Genomic DNA, 27,223 nt, shown 5'->3' on the forward strand with positions numbered 1-27,223 from the left:
TAACTTAAGTCACTTGTCCACAGCTAACTGCAAGGGAGGCTGGAGACAGACTTATATGTATGGCCCAGAAGTGAGAGCATGGATTTTGATACCTAGTTAATAGTCACTGCCCACTTGGGTGCTCACTCTCTCCACATATATACATACACACACAGATTCTAAAGTCATTGCCAAAATTAAATTAACTCATATAATTATGTTTCAAATAGAATAAGTTAGTAGTAGAAGGCCTTTTTCTTAAGAATTAGACTCATCTCTACCCTTTCTCTCCTTCAGTTCAGTCACTCAGTCGTGTCCAACTCTTTGCGACCCCATAGACTGCAGTACGCCAGGCCTCCCTGTCCATCACCAACTCTTGGAATTTACTCAAACTCATGTCCATTGAGTCAGTGATGCCATCCAACCATCTCATCCTCTGTCGTCCCTTTCTCCTCCTGCCTTCAATCTTTCCCAGCATCAGGGTCTTTTCCAATGAGTCAGTACTTCCCATCAGGTGGCCAAAGTATTGAAGTTTCAGCTTCAATATCAGTCCTTCCAATGAATATTCAGGACTGATTTCCTTTAGGATGGACTGGTTGGATCTTCTTGCAATCCAAGGGACTTCAAGTCTTCTCCAACACCATAGTTCAAAAGCATCAATTCTTCGGCGCTCAGCTTTCTTCACAGCCCAACTCTCACATCCATATATGACTACTGGAAAGACCATAGCCTTGACGAGATGGACCTTTGTCAGCAAAGTAATGTCTCTGCTTTTTAATATGCTGTCTGGGTTGATCATAACTTCCAAGGAGCAAGCATCTTTTAATTTCATGGCTGCAGTCAAGTCTGTCACTGTTTCCTTTGTTTCCCCATCTGTTTGCCATGAAGTGATGGGACCAGATGCCATGATCTTAGTTTTCTGAATATTGAGTATTAAGCCAACTTTTTCACTCTCCTCTTTCACTTTCATCAAGAGGCTCTCCAGTTCTTCTTCACTTTCTGCCATAAGGGTGGTGTCATCTGCATATCTGAGGTTATTGATATTTCTCCCAGCAATCTTGATTCCAGCTTGTGCTTCATCCAGCCCAGCGTTTCTCATGATGTACTCTGCATACAAGTTAAATAAATAGGCTGACAATATACAGCCTTGATGTACCTTTTCCTATTTGGAACCAGTCTGTTGTTCCATGTCCAGTTCTAACTGTTGCTTCCTGACCTGCATATAGATTTCTCAAGAGGCAGGTCCCAGGTCCCTCCTTCAGGCAGAACTAATTGTTAATTAATGCATAACAAGTCAACTGAAATCTCAAAATGAGGGAAAAAAGCAAATGTTTGCAAGAATTACCTTTTTTATACATCTATATGTATAAAGACATATATATGTATGAGATATAGATATAGATTAGAAGGAGGTTAGCTTGGTTTCATTATCCCATCACCTACTCAAATTCAGGACTAAGACTTAAAACTGGGCTGTTTGTTTTAAAGGCACAAGGCCATCATGTTCCCTTTTAATTACAAATAAATGATGTCTGAAGAGATTCAGCTTTTTTTTACACAATAGATAGTAATTTTTACACAATAGATAGTAATTCTATAAACAGTAAATTTAGTGGGTTTTTTTTTTTCAGTAAGTTGCCATTTTAATCCTCAAAACTGTTCCCAGTTACTTAGTTTTTCACAGAAGCACTGCCTGGCTGCACTTCTGAAATCATAAACAGGAAGTATGATATATAAATGTCAGTAAAACTAAAACTCAATCCTATGGTTTGATGTTTTTCTTCCTCTCATATTACCACGTTAATGTCTGATTTTATGTATCTTGTACTTAAACCAATTACATGAAGGCAAACAGTAATTCATTACCTGATCAGTTTTCTTTGGCAACCTAACAGTTTTGGGGGGCATGGAAAAAAATACGTGGAATAACCTAAATGTTGTTCATTTTCATGGAGGAGGGAATGGAAATGACCAAGAAACTGCTGTTGATTTTGCATTATTAGAAACTTCTTTCATGCATAGGTTGCACAACTTTATTGTTGCCAGAAGACAGTGCAGATGGAGGAGGCCAGAGAGCGAATGACTCTTTAAATACTTGAAAACCTATTACAGAAAGCATTTTTACAGTTTGCACCATCTTATTCCGATCTTCAGTAACTCCTTGAATGTGTTTTCCTACATTAATTCTGTTGTGAGATAACTAAGGAGTTATTTAAGTAGTGCAAAAATTCAGGATATTATCTCTGACTTCCCTATGAAGAAACTATGGTTCTTTCTACAGTTAGTATTTTCTATGTAACACTATTTCAGTGTCTCTGCTACCTGAACTTTTCTATGGAAATTCCAAGAAAAAGATTAAAATTGACCAGTCCAGTTTGTGTATTACCTTAAATATTTCTGGAGAAATGTTACCAACATATAAATGCTGCTGTAAGTCTAAAATGTTTTTCTTTAGGAAACCATTCCTGACCTTGTTCTTAAACTGAACACTGAAGGAATGAATTAACTCAAAGTCACACAATATATGAGGGGAAAAAAAAAAACCAGAATCTATGTATCTTAACTTCCTTTCAAGGCAAATCACACAGACCCAGAGAATATGTTTCACAAGGAGGTAGCCTGCCTATCTATTGAGGGTCTACCTTTCTGCAGCACACAAGGCAATACTGAACTGCACATATAGTATTTGACATTTGAGGCATTATCTTCTAGTTGAAAATAATATACATAGATAGAATAGATACAGGAATATGTGAAAAGTAACATAATAAGAATACACTAATCAAGTACAAGCTACAAATAATTGCTATGAGGATGTGGAAAATGAAGTAACTTAAAACTAGATGGATAATGGACAGAAGTTTAGTGGAATCAGAAAATCTTACATAGATATTTTGAAAGTGCTGATGGGTTTAGATTCCCAGAGAGAAAAAATAACCATTCATTTATTCATCAAATACCATATTTACTAAGTGCTTCCTATATGTTATATGCTAGGCACTGTTCAAGGCTCTAGAGATGCAACACTATACAAACCTACTGCAGAGCAGGACCAGGCAGGTCATCTCACAGACATGATGGGAACAGAGAACACAAATAAGAGAGTAAAGAGAAATTAAATACTAGTCTTAAATACTAAAGTAAAAAGTGTTAGTCAGTCAGTCGCATCTGACTCTTTGCAACTCCATGGATTATAGCTGGCCAGGCTCCTCTGTCCATGAAATTTTCCAGATAAGAATACTGGAATGGGTTGCCATGCCCTTCTCCAGGGGATCTCCCCAACCCAGGGATCAAACTCAGTCTCTGGCATTGCAGGCAGATTCTTTACCATCTGAGCCACCTATGTGCTTAAAGAAAGTGAAGTTGCCCAGTCGTGTCCGACTCTTTGTGATCTCATGGACTGTAGCCTACCAGGCTCCTCCGTCCATGGAATTTTCCAGGCAAGAGTACTTAAGTGGGTTGCCATTTTCTTCTCCAAGGGATCTTCCCGACCCAGGGATCTCCCGCATTGCTGGCACACACCTTACCATCTGAGCCACCTGGGAAGCCCAAGTATTTATATGCTTAAATACTAGGATGTTTCTAAATGGGAGAAAAATGTTTGGTGTGCCTTGAACTCCTTTTGTCATTATGGTCAGAACAAACTGCTTTCCCTTCTCAGTTGGTCAGCTCTCTTAGCTTCTTAGATATAACTTTATTACAACCAGAATAATACAAGTCAAATAACTACTACCTGCATAAAGATTCCCAGCTGAAGTGTGCAGAGAGCAAAAAGGGAAAGAATGGCTAGTGGGAAGTTCAATTTTATGGCTCCTTTTATCTTTCCAGTGGTTACTATCATACATTATCAGTCTCTTGCCAGAAACATCTCCCACTTGGTATTTGTCTGAGTTGTGACTCAATTCCTGAAGGTTCTGCTCTCCTCCTTTCGGGTAGAATCGCTGAAAGGAGACTCCATGTAAATTCCTTTTTGCTACTGATACTTAATAAGGTTTTTTTAATTCATCCAGCAATGCTTCTTTACAGACTGTTTATAGAAAGTATTCTGTGTTTTGTGTAAGCTAGTAGGGAAGAGGATAAGATGGGATGGGGGGCTAGGGAGACTACAAGAGGCTGCAATGCAAGTGTTAGTTGCTCAGTTGTGTCCAACTCTTTGTAACCCCATGGACTGCAGCCCACCAGGCTCCTCTGTCCATGAGATTTTCCAGGCAAGAATACTGGAGTGGGTTGCCATTTCCTTCTCCAGGGGATCTTCCCAACCCAGGGATTGAACCCAGGTCTCCTGCACTGCAGGCAGATCCTTTACCGACTGAGCTACAAGGGAAGCCACAATACAAGAGGCTACAAAATAAATGACAATCAAGAGCTTGGATTAAATGGGCAATTTTCAAAATGCAAAGGAACGTATTAAGTAGCAATATAGAGAAGTACTAGAAGAACTAACAAGTTTAGCAACTGTTTACCTATGGGAAGTAAAGAAAGAAAGACATAACCTAAGATTACAAGTTTGAAGGTTCCAAAATTTGTGTTATCACCAACAATAGCCAAGAAATTTGGAAAAAAATAGCTTGAAGGAAAAAAATGAAACTAATGTCAGATCTAAGCAGGATATCACTAGAAGACAGAGGACTCAAGCTTTCTTGATAACCTGTTGGGCCTGTTGATGTATATGTGAAAGCCATTATTATATAGAAAACAGTTTGAAACCCTATGGGCTAAAAAGGGAACGCAATAGACAACATCAAACGGCTGTGTATAATGAGTTAGCAATTTCAAAAGAAGTAACCTGGCTTTGGAACTCTTTCCTTCAGGTCAAAGATGCCCTTTACTAAACATTCTCTCCCTTTTAGCAGACCCCTTAGTGAGTGAGAATAATAAACTTAATGAATAAAATTAAAAGACTTTGTTTCCTTGGATTATCTGTAGATAGTAAGTAGGCAAAGCTAGGATTTAAGTCCAGATCTATTTGAGTCCAACGCTACTTTTCTTAACTAAAAATCTACTTTGCCTCCAAAAGTTACCTAAAAACAATACATAAACAAATAAATAAAAATTGGCTATCCTAGATCTTTTGCATTTCTATATGAATTAATTTTAGAATCAGCTTAACTTTTTTTTAAGCCTACTAGAATTTTGATTTGAATGTATTAAACCTTTAGATCAATTTGAGGAGAACAGACATATTAATATAAACCCATGAGGTAAACTGGAGGTAAATCTCTCCAGTTACTTAAGTCATCTTTCCTTCTTCTTAGTGCTATTTGCTCTTTCCAGGTTTCAGGACTTTCATGCCTTTTTTCAGATTTACTCATAAGAACTTATTTTTTATGCTACTATAAATGCTGTATATTTTTTACATTTCCACTTTCAATTCTTTGGTGCTAGAATGCAGAAATATAAATGATTATTAGATATTGATTTTATATCCCACTGTCTTGCTAAACTCAGCTCTTGCTAGCAGCTCTTCACCAGTTCCACCAAGAGGAAGAGATGCATGATTTATTGTTGTTTAGTTGCTCAGTCTGACTCGTTGTGACCCCATGGACTGCAGCCTGTTGGGCTCATCTGTCCATGGGATTTCCCAGGCAAGAATACTGGAGTGGGTTGCCATTCCCTTCTCCAGATCTTCCCAACTCAGGGATCAAACCCGCATCTCCTGCATTGCAGGCAGATTCTTTACCACTGAGCCACCTAGGAATCCTAGATAGATGATTATATCAGTTGTAGTTCCTCTTTTCCAATCTGAATTTTTTTTTTTTCTTTCCTGATTGTACTGGTCAGAACTTCCAATACTGAATAAAAGTGGTAAGGGCAGAAGTCCTTGTTCCTCATTGTTCCTGATCTCAGGGAGAAAGCATGCCATCTTTCATCAGGAGATACAACGTTATTTTAGGTTTTGTGTAGATACCTTTCATCTGACTGAAGAAAAATCCTTGCATTCGAAGTTTGCTGAGTTTTTTAAAATCAGGAATGAATACTGGGTTTTGTCACACGTTTTTTTCTGCATCTATTAAGATAATCAGTTTTTCTTTTTTAGTTTAAAATGGTGAATTATACTCATTGATTTTTTAATGTTAAAACCAATCCTACGTTCTTGAGATAAACCCAATACTATCCTTCTTATATATGGTTGGATTTTATTTAATAAAATTTTGTTTAGGATTTTTCAATTTATGTTTATGAGGAAGACTGGCCTGAGTTTTCTTGTTATGTCTTCATAGTATTTGGGTATCAGGGTAATGCTGGCCTCCAAGAACAAGTTTGGAAGTATTCGCTCCTCTTCACTTTTCTGTAAGAGTTTATGTGTAACTGGAATTATTTTTCTTTTCCTAAATGTTTTGGAAGGATTTGTCAATGAAGCCCTATAGACCAGAAGTTTTCTTTGTAGGAATATATATATATATAAAGTGAAAGTGAAGTCGCTCAGTCACTTCCGACTCTTTGCAACCCGTGGACTGTAGCCCACCAAGCTCCTCCTCCGTCCATGGGATTCTCCAGGCGAAAATACTGGAGTGGGTTGCCATTTCCTTCTCCAGGGAAGACGGGAATTTATATATATATATTATTTATTTATTTGGCTGCACCAGGTTCAGTAGTTGTGGTGTGGGCTTAGTTGCTCTGAGGCATGTGGGATCTTACTTCCCCAACTAGGGATAGGACCTCTGTCCCCTGCATTGCAAGGTAGATTCTTAACCACTGGACCACCAGGGAAGTTCCTATAGGAATATTTTAAACTAATAATTCAACAGAAAAATGACAATTCAGGTTATCTATTTCTTCTATTATATCTATTTCTTCTTGAGTAAGCTTGGTAATTTGTAAAATCTTTGAAGGACTTTGGCCATTTCATCTAAACTGCTGTTGTTGTTTGCCTAAAGTTTTTCATAATATTCCCTTATTAAGTACCTGTAGAATTTGTAATGATGTCACCTCTCTTATTCCTGATTACCAATCTTCCTGATATGTGTCTTATCTTTTTTTTTTTCCCTACCAGTCTGGCTAAAGGTTTATCAGTTTTACTGACCTCAACAAACCAAGCTTTCATCACACAGATATTCTCAATTGATTTTTGTTTTCCATTTCAGTGATTTCCACTTCAATCTAAATTATTTCATGATTTTTTTTTTTTTCTTCTTTGTGTTTAATTTGCTCTTCTTAACTTGAGGTCATTGCTTTGAGGGTTTTTTTTTTTTTGGTGTATTCTAATACAGGCATTTCATTTATTCAGAATTCAATAATGTATTTTTATTCTCCTTCAGTTCAAAACACTTTCTGATTTCATTTTTGAGTCCTTTAATCAATGGATTATATTTGTTTCAAAATATTAGGGATTTTCCAGTTAGCTTTCTGTTACTGATTTCCTATTTAATTCCTTTGTGGCCATAATATACTTTGCATGATTTGGATTCTTTAAAATATACTGGGACATATTTTATGACCTAAAACAGAGATCAGAAAGCTTTTTCTGTAAAGGATCAGGAAGTAAATATTCTAACCTTTGCAGGCCAAAAACTCTGTCAAAATTTTTTTCTGTTTTTCCAAGAAACCTTTCAAAATATGAAAACCATTCTTAGTTCACAGGGCAATATAAAACCAAGCTAGATTTGGCAGTAGGGCAATAGTTTGCTGACCCCTGGCCTAGAATATGCTCACTCTGGGTAAACGTTTCATGTATACTTGAAAGGGAAGGTGTATTCTGCTATTTTAAGTGGAATGTTCTAGGAAGTCAATTAGGTAATATTGCTGGATACTGTTATTTAAGCTTATTACATCCTTGTTAGGCTTCAACTTTTTCAAGCAATTATTAAAAGAGGCGTACTGAAATCTCTGACTATAATCGTAGATTTTTCTTTTTCTCCTTGCAGTTCTATCAGTTTTTGCTTCATTTATTGTGAACCAACTGTTATTTAGGGCATAAACATTCAGGATTGTTATGTATTCCTGATTAACTGGCCCATTTATTATCATGAAATGACATTCATTATCTCGTAATATTTTGAAATCTTAACACTTTGAAATCTTACTTCTTTCGCTATGTTAATCTAGCCACACCAGTTTTCTTTTGATTAATGTCAGCATCAGCATGGTATTTTCCATCCTTTCATTCTTAACATTGTTGTGGTTTTGTATATAAAGTGTTTTGCTTTTATCCAATCTGATCATCTCTGCCTTTTAATGAGGATTTTTAGATCACTTACATTTAATGTGATTATTGATATGCTTAGATATAAGTCTATCATCTTGCTGTTTTCTGTTTGTTCTATTTATCCTATGTTCCATTTGTTTATTGTTCCTTTTTTCCTTTTTCTGCCTTTTTTCAGATTAAATTTTTTATGGTTCCATTTTTTTCTCATTTGTTGGCTTACTATCTAAGATTGTTTTATTATTCTACTGGTTGTTTTAGGATTTATATATAACTTATCAGTCTACTTCCAAGTGATATTACACTACTATATGTACAGCAAATATCATACTTTTTTTTTCCCTTCCTGGACTTTGTGCTATTATTTTCATATATTTTACTGTGCATGTTGTAACCCACATAGTATTTTTTTTAAACAGTTGATTATCTTAAAAGAGAAGTAAATAGAAAAAAAATCTTACATAGTTACCTTTTCCAGTGCTTATCATCCCTTTGTGTAAATCCGTATTTCCACCTGGTATCATTTCCCTTCTGTATGAAGGACTTCTTTAACATTTCTTGTAGTGTAGTCTGTTGAAATTTCACTCTGAATTTTCAGTTTCTGTAACACTCAGTTTCAGTGTGGGTAAACATTAATTAATCAATTCCCTGCCATATACTATATAAATAGCCTTGGCTAAACTGTAGAAGAACTGAAAACGAATGTATTGTACAACCATGAAATAGCCTAGAACCTTGCCTGTACAAGCCCAGCTTTGGGCAATGGGAACTTTAAGCATTCCAGGGTTTTAAAAGCTGAATAAACTTGGATCATTTTCTAAAATATCAATTTTACTCAGAGATTTTGAAAAAAATTACAAGCATTATATTTATATTAACCATAGGACTATTATGGTATATAATGCACTTTCATTTTAAATTTAAGACAAAGTGCAAAACTAAAGAAAATTCTATCTTGGGACACAGATTTTGGGGCAGTTATTCACTCTTCTCTGCTATTAACCAAACTTTTGTGGAAAAGTCTGAGAAGCAGTGACTTTGATGATTATTCATGATTTTTTAAAACCTTTCCTAAAATTGGATGCTGTCAACAAATGCAGGTTATTCATAGAGATTTTTATTTAATTTCAATATGTATTTCTAAATTGACCACTATATCCTGTCATTCAGTTCATGAATCATTTCTTATTGTACTCATAAAAAGTATACTTGATTCCAAGTTTTTAAAACACCCATCACTATTCCCGTGAAGGAGGACTTTTACTTACCAGTTCTCACTTTGGCTGGTCAGTGTGCCTGCATCAATCAGAACCTGCAACATTGTCCAATTTTCTGATTCCAGTCCAGGATAGAGTAAAAATGCACATAAACAAGCCTGTTAGAAATAGGCCTAAAATAAAGATAGAAAAAGTGTTAGTCGCTCAGTCACATCTGACTCTTTGCAACCCCATGGACTGTAGCCCACCAGGCTCCTCAGTCCATGACATTCTCCAGGCAAGAATGCTGGAGTGGATAGTCATTCCCATCTCAAGGGGATCTTCCCAACTCAGGGATCGAACCCTGAGCTCCTGTATTGCAGGCAGATTCTTTACCATCTGAGCCACCAGGGAAGCCCCAAAATAAAAAGGGTCATTATGAAGACCTACCAGAAAATCCAATTCTAAGATTGCATCCTAAGGAAATAAGTCAAAAATTTAATTATTTTATTGTTCCTTTTACCAGGAGAGAAAAATCAGCAGGAATCAATAAAAAGACTCCCAAGTAAGAAACTGCTTATTTTACAACCTAATATTCTATAATAGAATACTTATTCAGTCATTAAAGTATATTATAGTTGAATACCTTTTGCTCAGAAATACATATGAACAAAAACAGGTGTGAAAATGTATTCACTCCATTTACTCCCTTAACACCTGCTTTCTTACCTTATTTTAACCTCAATTCTCAACTATTCCATTTTCCTTCAAACCACAATCTTTCACGTCATTTCCTATCCAGCCTAGATTCCCAGGTTCATCAATTTCTCCTGCTTATAACCTTGCTCCCTCTCCCATTCCTTATAGCATGTATTATACTTTTACTTAAACTCACCTATGTATTTACCTTTTATGTTTCCTTTATCAGAAAAAAAAATCAAAATGAATCTCCATTTCAGTCCCACAATTTAAGTTACACATGTAACCATCTTTGCCTCCTCTCTAATCTCAGAGGAAGAAGTATTCTTCCTTTTCTTTTCCAGCTCAGTTCCTCTACTTACACCCTTGATCCCGTATCAGTATTGAATATTTCCTCATCTCTTAAGGCTTTACCTTTATCCCTCCTATTTTTTTAAATCCCTTCTCTTTTTAATCTCTCCTCTCTGCCCTCTCTTCCTCACAGTTTATAAATAGGTTAAACTCTCTTCACTGTAGAATCTCCTCCTCTATCTTTTAACTTCCTCCCTACAACTATCATTCTTCAATTGTATTTTGAATAAGAGATGAAAAGTTTTGGAAATTCCCTGGCAGTCCAGTGGTTAAGACTCAGTGCTTTCACTGCTGGGTCCCTGGGTTTGATCGCTGCTCAGGGAACTAAGATTCCTCAAGCTGCATGGCGTGACCAAAAAAAGAGAGAGCGAGCTGAGGAGACTTGGAATAATATAAATTTAATATAACTTCTCTTAATTTTAATATACTTTTCAACTCAACACAAACAGAATTCTGCTACCATCAGTACACTGAATGTGCACTGCAAACATTCTGGCAAACAGTACTAATAACAAAATTGCCATCATGTTTTTCAATTTATTCCAGTCGTGTTTACTGTCTGACCCTCCTGACTTCTTTCCTTCTGAATCTTCTCTCCCATCGGCTTCTCAAGCACAGCTCAGTTGGTGCTCCCTTCCCTTCCTCTGCTATTTCTTATCAGTTCTTTATCTTCCTCCTCTTAATTTGCCCATTTACTAATGCTCTCATTTCCTCTCCATATATTCCATCTCTATGAGCAATGGCATCCCCTGATTTTAACTATCACGTATTTAATGATATCTGCCTCCAGCCCAGGCCTTTCTCCTCAGCCTCAGACACATAGATGCCAAGCTCCCTAGTGAACATCTCTACATGGATACCCCATTGGCACTTAATCTTCCATATTCAGTATGTCTTCACTGAGTTTCTCATCTCCCTCCTCTTTCCTAGTTTTCCATTTCACACTTTTACATATACACACATACGTAGAAGCCCCATTCCTCCTCCATTTGTCTCTATTCCAGTAAAACTGTACTGTACAACCAAGCTGGGGACCAGGGAGTCATTCAAGACTCTTATCTCTATTCCAGGCATAATATGCTAGCACAAAATCTCATTGTTTCCCTCCATGGCTATAAAACTACAGAAAAATACTTCCATTTATTTAAAAAATACAATAAAATCACATTTTCTAACACTCCTTCTAGTATTTACACTGTGGAACAACAATCATGTTATCTTACTAGCAAACCATGAAGCTTTATGTTGTTATTTAGTCACTAAGCCATATCCTTATCCTGGTGGGCTGCGGTCTGTGGGGTCACACAGAGTTGGATATGACTGAAGCAACTTAGCAGCAGTAGCAGCAGCAAGCCATATCCAACTCACTGCGATTCCATGGACTATAGCCCACCAGGCTCCTCTGTCCATGGGATTTCCCAGGCAAGAACACTGGAGTAGGTTGCCATTTCCTTCTCCAGGGGATCTTCCCAACCCAGGAATCAAACCCAGGTCTCCTACATTGGCAGGCAGATTCTTAACCACTGAGCCATGAGGGAAGCCCTATGAACGTTTATATAGAAACACATATAGCTGGCACTACTTCCAGAAAGCCTTGTTAATACCCCTGTACCTAATGGTAGTTAGCACACAGCAGTTATTGCTTAACTCTCTGTTCATTTTTGAATAAAGTAAATGTGACATATTTGAAATTATCTATAGTAATGATTAAGCTGCATTTTTCACAGGTTGATAAATGACAGGACTCATATACTATTTTATAATTAGGGAGGAAATGTTCAAAAGTAAGTTCGCAGATCCAGTTTTAAGGGCAAATAAAAGTTATACATAAATTATCTTTACATCAAGTAATTTAGAAGAAGCTTTGAACTTTATTATAATTAACAACTAAAGCAAAGAAGAACTAAAGAGCCTCTTGATGAAAGAGGAGAGTAAAAAGCAGGCTTAAAACTCAACATTCAGAAAACTAAGATTATGGCATGCAGTCCCATCACTTCATGGCAAACAGATGGAGAAACACTGGAAACAGTGACAGACTTTATTTTGGGGGGGCTCCAAAATCACTGCAGATGGTAACTGCAGCCATGAAATTATAAGATACTTGCTCCTTGGAAGAAAGGCTATGACCAACCTAGACAGCATATTGAAAGGAGAGACATTACTTTGCAACAAAGGTCCATCTAATCAAAGCTATGATTTTTCCAGTAGTCATGTATGGATGTGAGAGTTGGACTAAAAAGAAAGCTGAGCACCAAAGAATTGATGCTTTTGAACTATGGTGTTGGAGAAGACTCTTGAGAGTCCCCTGGACTGCAGGGAGATCCAACCAGTCTATCCTAAAGGAAATCAGTCCTGAATATTCATTGGAAGGACTGATGCTGAAGGTGGAAACTCTGATACTTTGACCACCTGATGTGAAGAACTGGCTCATTGGAAAAGACCCTGATGCTGGGAAAGATTGAAGGCAGGAGAAGGGGACGACAGAGGGTGAGATGGTTGGATGGCATCACTGACATGATGGACATGAGTTTGAGCAAGCTCTGGGAGTTGGTGATGGACAGGGAAGCCCGGTGTGCTGCAGTCCATGGGGTCACAAAGAGTCAGACACAAGTGAGTGACTGAACTGAAACTGATGTGTGCTAACATTTTTCACATCTAAGGATTAAACTTTAGGAATCTCAATTTTATATAACAGGAAAGGAGACTGAGTATAAGCAGAGATAGATGAAAGGACCATTAGATTTAGCTACATGCTATAAGAATTTCTTGTCAGGAAAAGGTTTCCTATCTACTATACTCTATCAGTGGTTTCGCAGTTTATTAGAAGTACTGCAGTTAAGTCACACCAGTTTTGGGTTGTTTTGCCAACAGCGAAACATCTAATTGTAAAAACCCCGTGTTTATAAAAATACATCTTCCAAAAGGGGAAAAAAGTTCTTTGGTTAAGTATATGTGTACTACTTCTCTACATGGAACACTGACATGAATTTAATCTTCTGTTTCACTTCAAACATTATTTTTGTTTAAGGGTTTCTTTAAAATTAGCTATGAGGTCTGTATATACCATCCAAGTTCACTGGGTCAAAAGTTAACAGTATGGGGTCATCAAGTAAATTAAATGTTAACAGCAAAAATTAAAGGACTTAAATTAAAAACATAGGGCCTAATCCTATGATGAAGAAAAGTAAGGAAAAAGTGTTCCCATAAGAGCTATAAACTGTTCACCTATTTAAAATAAATTACTTCTTCAGAGCTGCCTTAAAAAGTTAATTTGTTTAAAACACGTAAGCATTTCTTTGCCAAAAGAGAACGTGAGGTATTTTATTCTCCTTATTTCCCTATATATTTCTTCTATAAGAAATAATTTTTTACATATTAATAATAGAAATGTAGCATGAAGCCAAACTGGTCACATGGCCTCAGTCATATCTCCTAGAGCCCAGAGAGTTCCAATTTGACTTCTATTTACTAGAAATGAGTAAGAAATGAATGTCAATAGATTCTTGTCCTCCTCAACTTCTAGAAAAAGGTTCTTCCCAAGTCAAGAAAGCCTCTGAGAAAGCCATTAAATGTTTTTTACTCATTGTAAAGTTTACTTATCATGTACTCAGTCGTGTCTGAGTCTTTGCGACCCCATGGACTGTAGCCCACCAGGTTCCTCTGTCCGTGGGATTTTCCAGACAAAAATACTGAAGTCGGTTGCTGTTGCCTCCTCCAGAGTATCTTCCTGACCCAGGGATCGAACCCACATCTCCTGTGTCTCGTGCAGTTTCTTTACCACTTCACTCAATGTGAAGTTTATTTATTAAATCCCTTCAATTTTCCTTTGACACAGTCAAGAATATACCCATTTTTATTATTTACCAGTCCTTTATATTATTTAAATTGTTCCTCAAATACACACATTTTAATGGCTAGACAAAAAGCTAGCCGACCCCTGTGTATTTCAGGCCACATATGGTACATGATCTACCATTTGGGGTGTCACTTTTTGAGATGGGCTCTGTTAAACTGGAGAATAACCAGAAAAGGGAACCAAGAGTATGAAGTGTTTAAAATCATAAGCCACTAAAGAAACTAAGGATATTTGGAGAGTAGAGCTTCAGTTGTTCTCATGGTTGAAAATACTAATGGTCATACTTAAGGGGTTATCACATATAGATGGGAATGACTTTGTTCTCAGCAGCTCCAGGGGGCAATTACAAATAGGTGTGAAGTGGTGAGTGAAGTCGCTCAGTCGTGTCCGACTTTTGCGACCCTGCAGACTGTAGCCCACCAGGCTCCTCCATCCATGGGATTCTCCAGGCAAGAATACTGGAGTGCGTTGCCATTTCCTTCTCCAGGGGATCTTCCCGACCCAGGGATCAAACCCAGGTCTCCTGCTATGCAGGCAGACGCTTTAACCTCTGAGCCACCAGGGAAGCCCTTAGAATCATAGACTTGTATTAGTTAAAGCACAAAATAGGTGTGCTTTAACTAATAGAAGTCTATGATTCCAAACATGAATAGGCTAACTTTCCCTTACTAAGAAAATTTAAATTATTTTAAAACAATATTTTAGAACACTATATTTAATATATCTGAGGTCAACACTTTCACACTAATTATTTAGAAGTTAGATAGCTGAAACAAATGGGTTTATCCCTTTCCAAGTATCCTTATTGTAATGGGTTGGGAGCAGGGTAATTCATACTTCTTTAATAAATATTACCATTAATAACTGTCAGGCAGTTCAGTCGCTCAGTCGTTTCCGACTCTTTGCGACCCCATGAATCACAGCACGCCAGGCCTCCCTGTCCATCACCAACTCCCGGAGTTCACTCAAACTCATGTCCATCAAGTTGGTGATGCCATCCAGCCATCTCATCCTCTGTCGTCCCCTTCTCCTCCTGCCCCCAATCCCTCCCAGCATCAGGGTCTTTTCCAATGAGTCAACTCTTCGCATGAGGTGGCCAAAGTAGTGGAGTTTCAGCTTTAGCATCAGTCCTTCCAAAGAAATCCCAGGACTGATCTCCTTTAGAATGAACTGGTTGGATCTCCTTGCAGTCCAAGGGACTCTCAAGAGTCTTCTCCAACACTTTCTTCAAAAGCATCAATTCTTTGGTGCTCAGCTTTCTTCACAGTCCAACTCTCACGTCCATACATGACCACTGGAAAAACCATAGCTTTGACTAGATGGACCTTTGTTGGCAAAGAAATGTCTCTGCTTTTTAATATGCTATCTAGGTTGGTCATAACTTTCCTTCCAAGGAGTAAGCATCTTTTAGTTTCACGGCTGCAGTCACCATCTGCAGTGATTTTGGAGCCCAAAAACATAAAGTCTGACACTGTTTCCACTGTTTCCCCATCTATTTCCCATGAAGTGATGGGACTGGATGCCATGATCTTCATTTTCTGAATGTTGAGCTTTAAGCCAACTTTTTCACTCTCCTCTTTCACTTTCATCAAGAGGCTTTTTAGTTCCTCTTCACTTTCTGCCATACGGGTGGTGTCATCTGCATATCTGAGGTTATTGATATTTCTCCCGGCAATCTTGATTCCAGCTTGTGCTTCTTCCAGCCCAGCATTTCTCATGATGTACTCTGCATAAAAGTTTAAATAAGCAGGGTGACAATATACAGCCTTGACATTGTCCTTTTCCTATTTGGAACCAGTCTGTTATTCCATGTTCAGTTCTAATTGTTGCTTCCTGACCCGCATATAGATTTCTCAAGAGGCAGGTGAGGTGATGTAGTATTCCCATCTCTTTCAGAATTTCCCCCAGTTTATTGTGATCCACACAAAGTCTTTGGCATAGTCAGTAAAGCAGAAATAGATGTTTTTCTGGAACTCTCTTGCTTTTTCCATGATCCAGCGGATGTTGGCAATTTGATCTCTGGCTCCTCTGCCTTTTCTAAAACCAGCTTGAACATCTGGAAGTTCACGGTACACGTATTGCTGAAGCCTGGCTTGGAGAATTTTGAGTAGTACTTTACTAGCGTGTGAGATGAGTGCAATTGTGTGGTAGTTTGAGCATTCTTTGGCATTGCCTCTTTGGGATTGGAATGAAAACTGACCTTTTCCAGTCCTGTGGCCACTGCTGAGTTTTCCAAATTTGCTGGCATATTGAGTGCAGCACTTTCACAGCATCATCTTTCAGGATTTGAAATAGCTCAACTGGGATTCCATCACCTCCACTAGCTTTGTTCGTAGTGATGCTTTCTAAGGCCCACTTGACTTCACATTCCAGGATGTCTGGCTCTAGGTGAGTGATCACACCATCGTGATTATCTGGGTCATGAAGATCTTTTTTGTAGTTCTTCTGTGTATTCTTGCCACCTCTTCTTAATATCTTCTGCTTCTGTTGGGTGCATACCATTTCTGTCCTTTATTGAGCCCATCTTTGCATGAAATGTTCCCTTGGTATCTCTAATTTTCTTGAATGAATTTTAATTCAGTCCTACAATCTGTGGCCAAGAATACAGAAGCAAAACAATTTCTCATGTAGGGAAAAATCCTAACAGAATCCGAGTTGAAAATATGTATGCATCTATCCTAAGCTACTTTCAGAAACTAGGGTTTAAAACCACGCAAAGCAAATTTCCCCAAACAGAAGTATATCTCTTGATCCACGTGTAAATTTTCTCCCATATAACTAACATGGATATACTCTAAAAAGAAACTACTCTAAAAGTAGTTTCTTTCTTTTTTTTTTTTGTCTTTGATGACTTTTAAAGGGTCCTCCCAAAATATTTATGTATAATAAAGTACTTATAAACTGATACCTAATTAACTAAAGCATATACTTATGAACCATTTAAGTACCTTCTGAGGAGGACTGTATCATTATTTTATCAATTTGGTTACAGGGAAAGACTATCAAAGTTACTTAACAGAACAAAAATATTATCAATATCTGAAATAAAAGACACACTTGCATTTTAAAAAGGGACTGTAAATGGGTGAATATGTGGGAAGAACTCATCACATTACCAACAAATTTCAGTGAATGTTGTACAAGTTTATGACTGGAGAACTAGATGCAGTATCTAATGAAACAGTTGTTGTCCGTCTTGAGGTCTGGCAGTTCTCAGACCTAAAAAAAGATAAACAGTACTTTCAATGAATTCGTTAAACAAAAAAGTATAGAAAATTACCTAGATTTGGTATTTTTACCAATATATACAATATTTTTATCAATATTTGTGTATATACAAATATATATACACTCATCTGACTAGAAGCTCAATTTAAAATTTCCAGGTAAATATTAAATTTGAAAAATTAAAAGCTCATAGTAGAAACTAAATAGTCATGGATAGATATATGACACAGATAAGAAACACTTTCAAAGCAGCCATTATTGTTAAGCCTTATTCTTTTTTTATGAACTTTTTATTTTGTATTGAAGTATAGCCAGTTAACAATACTGTGACAGTCTTAAGTCAACAGTGAAGGGACTCAGCCATACAGATAGATGTATCCATTCTCCCCCACCGCCCCCCATCCAGGTTGCCACATAACATTGAGCCAGGTTCCACATGCTATACAATAAACCTTATTCTTTTTGCCTATTATAATTCTTCTAGTTTACTAGTTATAATATTCCTAACATTTTTTAGGGAAAAAATCCTAACCATAGCTATTTTTAGCACAATGTTTTAAATATATGATAATCATCAAGTACAAAACAGTCTTAAAACAGAACACTTTGTCCGTAAGAGATACTCAAAAAACATCAATTTATTTCAATTAGAAAACAGCCTTCAGGATGGGCATGTGCACACTACTATATTTAAAATGGATAACCAACAATGACCCACTGTATAGCACAGGGAACTCTGCTCAACTCTGCTGTGTTTATGGCAGCCTAGATGGGAGGGGAGTTTGGGGAAGGATGGATCATGTATGGCTGAGTCCCTTCAGCATTGTTAATTGGCTATACCCCAACACAAAATAAAAGGTTAAAAACTAAATTTTAAAAAACAGCTTTTACAATCAATATAGAACAAATATTTAATATTTTATATTCTTACCATTTTAACTCACAGATTATAAGGACACACAGAACATAAGAGAGTAAAAAAAGGGTAATTCTCAAATTTGTTCAAGTGGCTGAATAATTGGTGCTAAGTACCATTCATTCCCATTAAATCTTTATTAGGAGACACAAGAGACCTGGGTTCGATCCCTGGGTCAGGAAGATCCCCTGGAGTTGGAAATAGCAACCCACTCCAGTGTTCCTGCCTGAAAAAAATCCATGGACAAAGGAGCCTGGCGGGCTACTGTCCATGGGTTTGCAAAGTTGGACACGACTGAGTGAGTAAGCAGAACTGTGCTGCAGACACAGAACGAGGACATGGTCTTGGCCGTCACGAGATTCTCAGAACCAGGAACTACATCTCCACTTGTGCATGTTCACTACCACAGCCACATATCAACACATGCAAAGTCACTGTTTACATACAGCAGTCAACATTCTCCTATTTGCTGCTTTAACAATTACCATTAATTTAGTGGCTTAAAACAACAGAAATGTATTATTTTGCAGTTCCAGAAGTCAGAAGTCCCAAATGGGTCTCAGTGGGCTAAAATCAAGGTATAGATAGAGTCTCGAAGGAAGAAACTTGGAGCCTGTAAGGAAGAATCCGTTTTCTTGGCTTTTCCAGCTTCTAGAGGTTGCCTTCATTCTTTGGCTTGCGGCCTGCTTCTATCTTCAAAGCCAGCAACGGCTGGTTGAGTCTCTCCCATCTCACCACTCTGACACTGGCTATTCTGCTTCCCTCTTCCACATCTAGAAAAACTGTGGAATTATATTAGGTCTACTCAGATAATTCAGGATAATCTATTTTTAGGTCATGTGAGTAGCAACCTTAATTCTGTCTGCAACTTGAATACCCCTTGCCACATAACAACATATTCTCAGATCCTAGGGATTAAGATGTGGACTTCTTTCGGAGAACCAGTATCCTGCCAACAATATAAATGAACCATTTTCCTCTGCTTTTCTTCAGGAACTCCATCGACCATCATCTAACTCTAATAAAATTACATGCAAACAGTTCACACATGCACACAATTCCAGAGACCGGGGGGCCTGCAATTATAAACATATTCTGAATGTTTAAGAATCACTGGACTAGCTTATGGAATATCCATGTTCCACAGAAGGATCGTTTGATAGTATCAAAATGCCAAATTTTAGACTGGCTTTTTAACATGTATATTTTTAGCTTTGATCAGAAAACCCTGATATGGATTGAAAGTTTTTTCTTGTATTTCCCCTCTATGTAATTTTTAAAAGTAGTTCTAATCATCCTAATTTATACCGCTACATCTTGCACTTATAAACAGTTTTCCAGTTGGTATGCATCATTTTGTGATGATTCTAATAGTAAGTCCAGTCATTTTCCCACAATTTACTTAATAATCTTATTACTATTGGACATTCCAACCCAATCCTCCCTTTCTGCTACTTAGTACTATATTTAATATTCTGGGCATCTTCCTGTATAGATCTTTTCCCATAGTTCAGATTTATTTCATCTAGATTCCTGAAATTGGAATTTCTGGCAGGAAAGATGAATATTTCTATCACCCTTTTTATTATTGCTAAATTACTTTTCAAAAGGCCTGCTTTACCTTACACTGCCACCAGCCTTTCCTCACTCATACCATCAGTATGAGGGGTTTTCTTAAATGGCTTTTGTGCACTGAAAAGAATATTCAGAGGTCATTTAAATTCTTATCAAAGTTATGAACTAAAAAACTTAGTTCTTCCTTGACTTTTAAATTCAACTGGAAGCTCTGGTTAGTCTTTGTAAATTTTACCAGCAATCACTTTCAAGGAGGCTTTTAAAGGTCTCTTAAAATATTTAGCTTTTAGAATTTTATAACTTCTATAACTTCTGCTTTCCTTAAGTACTTAAAGTTGGATTAATAAACAAAACCTCTCCAAGAACTTATTTTAAAAAGAAAAACAAGAAAAACCTGTATATGTTTTTCTTCTTTCGCTGTGTATTTGTTAACTGTTCTGTTTTTCTTATAGACCTCTTATTTAACCCTTTATCTGCTTTATATGTTAAAAAATATTTTTTGATTTGTCATGTGTCTTTACCATTTATAGCCAAATTTTTCCTGTGTATATACATTTTTTGTGTAGCTAACAATGTTCTTCAAGATTGTGTTGAACTTTCTATCATTCTACACACCTCCTGCAGTGATCTCATTCAATCCCACAGTTTAAACTACCATCTACAACTACAATTAGTCAAGTTTTAGTAAACAGATAAAATTCTAGTAAATCTATAGATAACAGCGCACACCAGAACTTGCCCTAAAGTTCCAGACTTCCAAATCAAAACACCAATCCTAATATCCAGTTCTCTCTCCAGAGGATGGGAGGATTGTAATTAACCCAGAGGCATATAAAAATCAACATTTCACATGTCAAAATCCATCAAACCTGATCCGTTTTTCCCTGTCTCAGGAAATGGTACATCAGAAACCAAGGAGCCCCACTACCATGCTTCCTTCTCTCTTCTCCATATACAAAGGCTCCTAAATCTCTTCAGTCTTAGCTTCAACTTTCTCCATCTTAGCTTACTCTGCTTTAACAATATGGGCATTGAATTTACTGGTCCTTTTGGCACAGGACACTAACATATGCTCCTCTTTTGCCTAGAGTGGTCTTCCGTTTTTTTGGCCTACCTAATTCCTAATCTCAGTTTAACTGTCCCTCCTTGGAAAGTGTTAGTTGCTCAGTTGTGTCTGACTCTTTGCAACCCCATGGACTGTAGCCCACCAGGCCTCTCTGTCCATGGGATTCTCCAGGCAAGAATACTGGAGTGGGTTGCCATTCCCTTCTCCAGGGGATCTTCCTGACCCAGGGATCAAACCCCAGTCTCCTGCATTGTAGGCAGATTCTTAACCATCTGAGCCACCAGGGAAGCCTCCACCCCCCACCCCCCACCCCACCCTGCCCCCTTAGAAAGGCCTTATTTAAATCTCCAGTGGTAAGTCCCCATTGTGTATGCTTTCATAGCATCCTATATTTTTCATGGCATCCTGTACTTATCACAATGGTAATTTGTATGATTATTAACTTAATCCTCTTTTCTCTTAGTAGACTACACCACAGAGAGAGGAACTGTGGCTGTTTTCCTCACCCCTAGATGCTCAGGACCTTAAACAACACATAACACAGTGTTAAGTCACTCAGTCGTGTCTGACTCTTTGTGACCCCGTGGACTGTTGCCCACCAGGCTCCTCTGTCCATGGAATTCTCCAGGCAAGAACACTGGAGTGGGTGGCCATTCCCTTCTCCCGGGGATCTTCATGGCCCAGGGATCAAACCCGGGTCTCCTGCACTGCAAGTGGCTTCTCTCCTGACTCAGCCCCCAGGGAAGCCCTACGTAACACAGAGTAGATGCTGAACAGTTACCTGTAAATAGTTACACATTAAAACTGAAGCAGTAAATCCAGTTTTGTGTATACTTCATTTCACAATCATTTCTAATCTGTGCTTCAAGTACTTTTTATCTCTTGCCTGGATACTACTGATACCATAGCCTCTGTAGGACTTTCTATCCCTGCTCTTGCACTGTCTAATCTGTTTTCCAGTACCCTTGTTAAAGTGAATTTCTAAAATATAAATCTGATGTTACTAATTGGTTTCAGATTTTTCAATTTCATCAATATAAGAGTGACATGTAAGGCCCTTCATGGTTAAACCTCTATCCACTTGATCAGGCTAACCTTTCCCAACTCCTCCAACGGTATCTAGACCACAAATCACACAAACTACCTGAATCTTCTTGACCATGCCAGGTTTCCTTCTGACTCTTGCTTTCTTACATTCTAAAGATTCTGCCCAAAATGCTCTGAAAGGCCTATTTCTGCTCTCTCTTTTACACCGGGACAATTCCAATCCTTTAAGTCTTCACCAAGATATCCTTCAAGACACAGCTCAACCACCACCTCCTAGAAAGCTTTCCTGAGCCACCTATTCCTGACCTGAGTTAAAGTTCTTCCTATACACTTCAAATTATAATCGTAAAGAATTTATCTTTCCTTGGATTTTCAGCTCCTTGCTAATAGGGATTACATATTTCTCATCTCTATATATCCTGTTCACATGTGTGACTAATCTGTGTACCACTACATATCAAACTCATCAAAACATAGCTACCTTTTGAGAACCAGTATTCCCCCTTCTGAGAAATCATCTAATAAATAGAAAAGTCAATTAGAAAAGCAGAAAAATATTCACTTCAAGATTATTTATAATAACTAAAAATTAGAGACAACCTAGATATCCATCAACAGAGGAATAGTAGAATCTGCTAAATGATAATGTAGCAGAGAAATTCAGAATGACACTGTAAAACTAACATAGTAACTCAGACGCTTCTTACATGTTAAGCGGAAAAAGACAAAACTATTTCATACTGTGACCTTATAAAATTATATGTACAGACATTTATTAAGGGAACATGAAAATTGCATGAGTTATTAATGTGAATTGTGATTTGACTTTATTCAAACTTTATAAATTGCTATATCTTCTCAATTACAGTTATAATAAAGATAATTTAAAATTCAACCCATGTTACTAACAGATATATAGTAGTATATGCATATTTTAATGTGCATATATACATGTATATTTCCTAACTCTGTCTCCTAAAAGGTCTAAGAAGCAGCAATGAACCTAACCTTGGTCTCTAAGACCATATTCACTAAGAGGAAACAGGGTTATTTAGAGAATAAGCTAACTCCAGGGTTATGGCAGGAGCTAGACTTGAAACATCTTACTATACCGGAAAGCAAGTAAGTATTCCCAGAAAATCATGTAGGCACACCACAAAGGCATAGGACCCAGATTAAAGGTGCTCCCACTAGCTGAATCTAGGACAATTCAAACACCAAAACTAATCAAATACAGACTTTAAAATAGAGGTGAAAGGTCATGATCTGTGTAACTTACCTTGAAATGGTTCAGAAAAAAATGTACAAAATATACACTTAACGAATACAGATAGAACACAAGGAAACAAAATACAGAAGTGGAAAAACACAGGAATTCATAAGTTAATGGCAGATAATAAATAAACAGAGGAGAAGAAAGGGCCCTCTGTTTGCAGTAGAATGCTGTGGACTGACTGGTCAATATCAAAGGACTTAACACAGATTTGCTGAATCATGTTACAACCATCATTGTAAAACTATATTGGCAGTAACATATCCTAAATTTAAATGGGAACTTTGATGAGTAGGATGTATCTTCAAGTATTTCCCCACAGATTACTTATTTGCCAGGAAGAAAAAAAAAAAAACCCCAGTTAACCAAACATTGGAAAATTCTAGCCACATAAAGACCAGATAATCAAAATGAACATCATCAGTGAGGGACATATGGCTATCACATGCTTCTAGAAGTGGTACTAGAAGGACGCAATATCACCTGTGCCATGGTCTAGTTAAGAATGCAAAACCTCAACTTAATGAGGATGCATCAGACAAAAACAAAATAAGGAATGTTCTCTCTAAAAGGAGGGTGGAGGGAGAAACTATATTCTTTAAGAATGCTAAAGTCATAAAAGATAAAGAAAGGCTGCGAAAGCGTTCCAGTAAAAGAAGCTAGAATCAAGACCCACTAAATGTAGTACCTGACCTCAGACTGGCTCCTGTATTGAAGGGGGAAGTGCTACAAGGACCAACCTACAAAACGCCTGTATCAATGGTAGATTGAAGTATTTTTTCAGTGTAAATTCATGAAGTTGATAGGAAATAAGTATTTAGGGATCAAGTGCCAAGATGTATGTAACTTAACCTCAAATCATTCAGAAAAAAATTACATATAAAGAAACATATATATTTGGAGAGAGAAAATTTGCAAAAGAGCAAGTAAATGATACCAGTGTTCTCTGAACTATTTCTATTTTTGCAACTTTTTGTAAATTTGAAATCATTTCCAAGTAAAGTTTTTTTTAAAAAAATTAAGTCCACATCAGAAAAACAAGACCAACAGGAAAATAAAAGCTATTTATGTAGCTTTTACATCTGCGCAATTTGCATCTATGCAAACTGTTTTTAAAACACTCACCAGTGTATACCAAGTTTTCAGGTTACTGCTCACAGTGTTTTAAGAGGCTTCATTCTTCCTTAAAAGATGAACAGACCTGTAACTTTCACAATTTATCTAAATAAGCTAATATGTTGAAGCCAACATTCCATCAGTTGCAGCTTACTCTTAAGAAACAGGAGCAAGAGGGGGGAAAAAAAAGCATTGAAATTACAAGACCTCTGCTCTCCACACTACCCATATTTACCATTCATTTGCTGGTGATTGCATGGCAGTTTCCAAAGTAAAACCTCAAATTTTAAATTATGACTTCAGTTTCATGACAAGTCAAGAAGAGTATGCAGAGAAACAAACTAGGTGGGTGGAAAGGGGTGGGAGTAGGGTGGCTAACTCTTCACTGTACTGAAGATGAAAGAAAGCTGCAAACTTCTGCCCCAATTGAGTCCCTAAATAATTGAGTCCATTCTTCTCATCAAGTGTATCACTGTATGAAGTATTAAAGTTCAAGGAAGGTGTTCTTAACTAGTTTTTTACCTGTGAATCTGAAGATCTGAAGTAAAAGTGCTCTTTTTTTCTTTGCTTTCAAGTTCAGTTCGGGAATTTGCACCCCCTTGTGGTCAAACATAAAACTCTTCATTTTCAAAATCATTTTTTTTTCCCCAGTTGGGTTTTTTTGTTCAGGCATAAGAACCGAGTTACTTGACTTTGCTTTCTCCCATGTTAGTGAATCAAGAAACTTTAATGAAGGATTTTTAAATCCTTTTTTTGTTAAATAGGATCTGTAACAAACAGGACTTGATTCTTCTAAAAGTGACCTCTATATAAACTTCAGTCTGTGCAAAATGGAGACAATAATTACACCTACCTCATGAGTTACTGGAGAAGGCAGTGGCACCCCACGCCAGTACTCTTGCCTGGAAAATCCCATGGATGAAGGAGCCTGGAGGGCTGCAGTCCATGGGGTCGCTGAGGATCCGACACGACTGAGCGACTTCACTTTCACTTTTCAGTTTCATGCATTGGAGAAGGAAATGGCAAACCACTCCAGTGTTCTTGCCTGGAGAATCCTAGGGACCGGGCAGCCTGGTGGGCTGCCGTCTATGGGGTCGCACAGAGTCAGACACGACTGAAGTGACTTAGCAGCAGCAGCATGAGTTATTATGAAGATTCAAGGAGAAAATGGATATACATGCTTAGCTGACATTCAGTACCTAGTAGGTACTCAATAAATGTTATTATTTACTAATATCAGCACTTTGGAATTCTCCTGACAGAATAAATCTTAAAAGTGGATGGACTGGATAAAAATTTTACCAATTCATGATGTTCTAGTACAGTCTTGCAAATAAGTTCCCCCAAATATACCACTTATCCAGACTGCAGCTAGCTGATTCTCTCCACAGGTATATTGTTAAATTACAAATAATATGTGTTTATCTCTAGATGATAGAAATTTGGATGGTTTTTATACTTTAGAATGGCCTGATTTTTCCCCTTTTCTCCCTTTAATAATCAGAGCAGTAAAACTATCCCATTTTCATAGGTTACTCTTATGAAATGGCAAAACAAATTAACATCTTTATTCATCTGACAGACATTACTACTCCATTTGGCAAAAATAATTTGCCTGGCTGATTTATCCTTTTAAGAGGCTCTTGAACACAAATGTTAATTCCTAATGGCCCTAACTGTAATCTGGTCTTTGAAACACCTCTAAAGAAACCATCCTCAAAGATTAGTGTTAATGACTGACCCACAACAATAGCTAACTTTACTAATATACCATGCACTGTTCAAATACCTTTAATATATTAGCTCATTCACATCCTTAAAACAACTGGATGAAGTATTAGCATTAATCCTTTTACAAAAGATCAAACTGAGAAAAAAAAAAAAAACTCTTGTAGAGTCACAAAGCTAGTAAATAACAGGTGAGCTCCAACCCAAGCCGTTTGATTCCAGAGGTCATTCACTTAACCAGTGCACAAAAAGTACCATAGAGATGTAAGTCACATACTATGCAACCATGATACTACTTGATGATGTCAATTATTAAATTATTAAAATCCATCCCTCTTCTGATTGTACCTCAGTAACACAAACCATGCTACCTTCTCCCATTTCCTTACTTCTTAGTACTTGAGGCACACTCGTCTAATTTAACTCTCACAATGATGTATGTCTTTGTATACTCAAACATTTATGATTCATCACAAGTTGTTTTACAATAAAAACTAGGAAAAGGTGTAACAATGCCCCAGATTTTTAACTGTTGGATTCTTTAGAGAATTCATAATAACTTGGGATCAGGAAAAAAGCAACCAGTTTTAAAATACTCTTAAAATGTAATCATTTAAGATCAAAGGGAGTCTTTTTTTAAATCTTAACTAGCCTGGCAACAGGTGAAATAATTCTCTCAAACAAATGAATAGTTAAAAGGTTTTTTAAAGAAGGTATTCAATATTGACAGCTTATCATCATTTACCGTCCTACCACAGTGCCCAGTTTTTTGACACTGAATAGATCTGCCTAGGTCTTGTGCTTCTGTTTAGTAATTTTAAGACTTTGGGGAGAGTTTCTTAATCTGAATCTCAGGTATCCTCTTGTGTAAAATAAAGATAATGCCTACTTCACAGAGCTGTTGTGGGCGATAAACATGATCATTCTGTAAAGCGTTTAGTTAGCACCATGGCAGCCCAGAGTAGTCAATACAATGTATCTAGTTGTTATTACTTTACCAATGCGTGGCACAATAGAAACCCATCTTTGCTAGATTAAGCTCCCTTGCTG

The 27,223-nt window shown here is 37.2% G+C and overlaps 1 protein-coding gene and 1 long non-coding RNA gene across 6 annotated transcripts in view; one reads left to right on the top strand and one right to left on the bottom strand.

Annotated features, from left to right (window-relative positions):
- The window catches only part of LOC108637304 (gametogenetin-like), a 46,577-nt gene that overhangs the window by 18,836 nt on the left and 518 nt on the right, over positions 1–27,223 (bottom strand). For 2 of the 5 annotated variants that reach the window (XM_018056716.1, XM_018056711.1), the window contains exons 2-4: positions 17,341–17,443; positions 9,391–9,512; positions 8,592–8,723 (exon numbers count right to left, since the gene is read on the bottom strand). The gene's annotated coding sequence lies outside the window, so the exon portion shown is untranslated. Of the gene's footprint in view, positions 1–8,591; positions 9,513–17,340; positions 17,444–27,223 lie in introns of all 5 variants that reach the window. The other 3 variants (XM_018056714.1, XM_018056712.1, XM_018056713.1) reach the window with 3 other exon arrangements.
- The window catches only part of LOC108637305, a 61,247-nt gene that overhangs the window by 18,532 nt on the left and 15,492 nt on the right, over positions 1–27,223 (top strand). The window lies entirely within an intron of this gene.

The sequence above is a fragment of the Capra hircus genome, chromosome 12 (assembly GCF_001704415.2).
Source record: "Capra hircus breed San Clemente chromosome 12, ASM170441v1, whole genome shotgun sequence".
NCBI lineage: Eukaryota > Metazoa > Chordata > Mammalia > Artiodactyla > Bovidae > Capra > Capra hircus.